We start from the raw sequence: 5,395 nt of genomic DNA on the forward strand, positions 1-5,395 counted from the left end.
ACCATCTCTGGGACTCAGCTTCCTCATCTGTAAATGGGGCTGGATAAAAGTACCTCATAGTGTTGTTTGCCAGAGAAATGGATTTGATTTATACAGAAGGGTCAACAACATGCAAAAATCAAACTGTTTAGGAAACAAAAGCAAGGAAATGATAAATACAAGATTTGGGAGGTCAGGGCTGTATTTCACTTCTAAGACACATTTGCAAAACCTACTCAACAAATTTATTGATGGACATTTATAACTGTAAGCAATTATATCACAATACAATGGAATGCTATGCTTCCTTTAGAAAGAATAGGTAGGTATTTATATACAGATAGGTAAGATTGCAAACCTATTCAGAGGGCTGACTAAATAGCATAGAGGGCTGTGGAGCAAGACTGACTTTGGATTTCATTCAGGCCCCACACTTACTGCACGACCTTACAAAAATTACATAACTTTTGTGCCCCAGTTTTCTTATCTCTAAAATGGGGTACTATCAGTAGCAATCTAGCTGAGCTGTTCAGAGGATTAAATGAGTTAATTCATGAGGGCAGTTTAGAACAGTGGTTGGCAAATTAAATACGACCCATGTCAGTTTTTTTAAGGCTAGTGAGCAAAGAATGATTTTTGCATTTTTAAAGGATTGTAAAATCAAGAAAAACAACAAAACAAAAAATGTGAGAATGTGCAGCCCCAAAGCCTACAACATATTTACTATCTGGCCCTTTATAGAAAGTATGCCTACCTCTGTGTTAGAACAGTACCTTTGCTCGTGGTAAAGTCTCCATAAGTGAACAAATGCAGTGTGTATATTATTATCATACATATATATATATATATATATATATATATATATACACACACACACACACACACACACACATATATGTATACACACATGAGTATGTGCATAAAGATTCTCTATAGTGTACCAGAGGAATTACCTTTTAAGATTAGGATGATGAGAAATGTTTAGAAAATAAGATAAAATGTTTTAAGATCAAGGACATGGGGGACTGGCTGGTTAGCTCACTCAGTAGAGTGTGGTGCTGATACCACCAAGGTCAAGGGGGATGCCCATACTGACCAGCCACCAAAAACAAACAAACAAACAAAAACAGATAACCTTTGTGCATGGAATGGATCAAAGCTGGATATTAACATTAATCAACTATCTGATAGGCTTTAGTAAAATAGACTTTTTGTTTTGTTTTGCAGCTGGCTAGTATGGAGATCAAAACCCGTGACTTGGTGCTGTAAGGCTGTGCTCTCACCAGCCCGTAGTAAATAGTTTTACATGAATTTCCCTGATTGCTAATAAAGAGTACTTAGCAGAATTACTTTACACATGGAAAATTGAACCTAATCATCTATACTTGATATTTCTTGTCCAATTCTTATTGCTTGTGGCTTTTTAGTAGATTTCATTAAATTCCTTGTTTTTTCCCTTTAAAAGACTAAAGATATTCTTCCAGTGTTTACCCTAAAATCTTAACACATATATTTAATTTTCCTATCAGTTCTAAGATGAGTATGTACAACCTCCTCCCAAACAACCCTTCCTCATCTCTCCCAAGTTTCCAACACCACCCATTTCTTTAAAAAGCCTTTTAGGGCCGAGCCCGTGGTGCACTCGGGAGAGTGCGGCGCTGGGGGTGCAGCAGCGCTCCCGCTGTGGGTTTGGATCCTATATAGGGATGACCGGTGCGCTCACAGCGCTCACTGGCTGAGCGCGGTGTGGGCGGTCTGAAAAAGCACACACACACAAAAAAGCCTTTTAAATCATTATTTTTAATGTCATGCTTTTACTTTTAAGGAATCATTTCTTAAAAAATTGATTTAACCTTCAAAATAACTATCAACTAATACTTTACACATAAGCTTTACAGATTTGTATGCTTACCACTTCCTTTTGAATCCCGAATCTTCTTCCCCGGTTTATTTTTTCATTTTGTGGGAGTACACCTTTCAGTGATTCTTTCAATAAAGATTTTTGGCTGATAAATTCTCTAGTGGTTTCAGGTCTGAAAATGTCTTTATTTCACCATCGCATTTAAATGTTAATTTAACTCGGCATAAAATTCCTATGTTTCACATTTAAAGAGTAAAGATTAAAGTTATTTATTTTTTTGGAAGCTAGCTGGTACACGGAGCCAAACCCTTGATCTTAGAACCTTGGTGTTGTCAGCACCGTGCTCTGAGCAAGCTAATTGGCCAGCCTGACGAGGTTATTTAAATTCTAAACTCATCAGCCAGAAACTAATGGAAATTTAGGTTCAAAATCATTTTCCCTCAGAATGTTGAAGACATTACTCCATTGCTTACTCATATCCAGTGTTGCTGATGAAAAGTCTGCTTCTAGTGTAAGTACTGTTCCTTCATCTATCAACATTCTTCCTTCTCTGGATGCTTTTAGAATTTTCTCTTTATTCTTGATGCTCTCAAGTTTTTTTTCCTCTCCCATTTCTTTGACTATTTCACCTTCTCCATTCTTTCTGTTCTTTCCTTCTGTAACTTCTATATGGGTATTGTAATTTCTGTATCTGTTGTCTATATTGCATAAGGCTTCTTCCATACTTTCCATGACTTTGTAATTTTGTGGTTTCTTCTGGGATAGTTTCTTACCATGATTACTATTGTACTCTTTAGCTTTTTCTGATTTGCTACTCAACATATTTCTTTCTTTTCTTTTAAAGGTTAAGTTTTCAATATCCTCAACTATTTTAGAGTGCTCTCCTAGTTTCTCTACCAACTTTGTTCTTTGTGAAGCTAAATCTTTGATTTGTTGCCACTTTTTCCTACTACTGGAGTTCTTCAGATTTGTCATTTCAGGTATTGTACTTGTTATTCCTACAATTTCCTTTAGGTCATTTTTAAGAGTTTCTTCAAACATCACGTCCTGGATTTCCATCAAGACCTTAAACTTTTTCATAATAACTGCTGATATGTCTTCATATTTTAAATTGAATACTGGGGCCATCTCCTTATCAGTTTCTATTAACTGCTTTCTTTCAACATAGATATTTTCCTGTTTCCTTGCAAGTCTAGCAATTTTTGATAGTGTGCTGGACATCATGGTTATGTTATCAAGACTAGATTCTGTGTTTTCTTCCTCAAGAATAAGTTTGTTCTTACAGCCCTGCCAAACTTCAGAAATTCAAAAACCTTGAAACATGTAAATCTGAAATATAAAGAAATGAAAAATTGTTTACTGAAGAATGCTCGAGAAGCTCAGTAAGAATATGAGCTTAGTGAAACTGCTATTTAATACAAAGAGTCACTAACAAGATGGGTATATGTACATTAGGATGGAAAAAAACAGAATTCAAAATTTATTGATGATCTTTAAAACCTCATTTACATAAATACTTGAATGAAATAGATCAAGCAAACAGCAGATAACTAAGAATGATGGAAATTGTGTGATTTCTCATACTAACAACCTTGTTGTCTATGTTCTCTATAATGAACATCAAATAGATCAATTACAATAAACATTATTTAAAAAAAACAAACATATGTACCACACCAAATTATGAAAATCTGAAGTGACTTAGATGGAAACTTACACAAAATGGAGATATAGAAGTCCCCTTTTGATTGCAGAGATTGTTAACATAAGACTTTTTCTTAAAACCAGTTGTCAAGTCAATTCAGATATTTTCCAGAGTGCAAATGTTAAGACACATCTTGAATGAAGCAGAGAAACTAAACTTCATACCTCCTCCCACCTCACACAAGATCCATATTGACTTCAGGGGACTCATTCAGGTTGTTCATTTTTTGTTTTAACCATTACACTATAGTATATAACTGCCTGACCTTGCATGGTGGAAAAGCGAGAGACCATCCCACTCTCATCTTTTAGTTATGAGGGACGAGAAGTGGGAAAGTGCAATACAAACACCTTGGACGACAGCTGGGATGCCAGTTTTTGACTCTTTTCCTCTACAAGGCCTGCTAGGTATGCAAGCTTCACGAGTTGCGTTTATTGCTAACGTACTAACAATTGCAACAGGTACCTGCTGGTTCCTCTCTGCCAAGAAGACCCAATTGCTTGATCTTGCAGGTATAAAGATAAAAATCACAACCACTTAAGAGGATTCAGTGACTTAAGTAAAGGAGATCAGGGTAAATAACCAAAACTGGCAAAAATTTTTGAAGCAGATCAATGAGAAAAAAGGGGGAAATGGCACTTGTGAGCTTTAACAGCAGTTTCAAGGAACAGAACCAGAAAACCTACCACGCAGCTAATGGGAGGATAAAAAGTGCATAACTTTAGTAATAGAAAACCTCCCTGACCTCAAGTCATCTGATAGAAAAAATAAAATCAAGTATCATATATAAAATTGTCAAAGGATAAAATTACAACAAATTTAATGATCTCAGTTGGCTTTATTGTGATTCTATTCTAGAATTGGGCAACACTTCATCCCATAAAACAGAATAAGTATTCCAATGAATTGAGCAAAAGAGGATGACTTTATAGACAGGAGGAAAAAAAATGGCTAAGGAAAGCAGAAACAAAAAACAAAAAGCAGATCGGTCATTTTAAAGTTACTTCCCTTGTAAGGTGGGGAAAGAGAGACAGAACAATAGAAAAATAACTGATAATTGAACATGAGAGTTACTTCTTTTGTGTAAGGATTAAAGCAGAGGGAACTTCATTATCCTGCCTATTTAAGATTAATACTGGCCTGTTTAGGAAATTAGCTGTTCTCTCTCTCAACTTAAGTTTAGGTTTGGTGATGTGTGACTTAAGGAGGGGTGACTCCACTTTGATTTTTATTCTGGTCTGTTTGGGCCTAGTGCAGGAACTTAGTCCGTAACAATGGCCACCTATAATTTTTATTCAACAGAACAAAATAAAAATGAAAAATAAAAGATGCATATACAATACACCCACATATATCCCTTTTTTTTTTTTTCCTTTTTGTCTTTTTTCGTGACCGGCAACGGATCACAACCCTCAGTGTTGCGCCTGTACCGGACCGGGACCGGCAACGGGATCGCAACCCTCAGTGTTGCGCCCGCACCTCGCTCAGCCAGTGAGCGGCTGGTCTGTATGTGGGATCCGAACCCTCAGCGGGAGCGCAGCCGCGCTCCCAAGTGGTGCACTGTAGCAGTGCGCCACCGGGCCGGCCCCCACATATATCCCTTTTGAGGGCAGTCACAAACCTTCCCAGACATTTTTCACATTTATTGAGCACAGACTATATGCTAGTTACTGTGCTAGGTGGTAAAGGAAAGAATGTTGAACAGAAAGATTCAAAACTTACCCTTAAGGGGACTAACATCTAGAGAGAAACAAATATAAAACTGCCAACCTACAAAGTAGAGTCAAGGGTCATGAGTGCTATAATAATAGGTGTTATCTGACATATTCAGGGAGATCCAGGAAGCCTTC

The sequence above is a fragment of the Galeopterus variegatus genome, unplaced genomic scaffold, assembly GCF_000696425.1.
Source record: "Galeopterus variegatus unplaced genomic scaffold, G_variegatus-3.0.2 Scaffold10631, whole genome shotgun sequence".
Taxonomy (NCBI): Eukaryota; Metazoa; Chordata; class Mammalia; order Dermoptera; family Cynocephalidae; genus Galeopterus; species Galeopterus variegatus.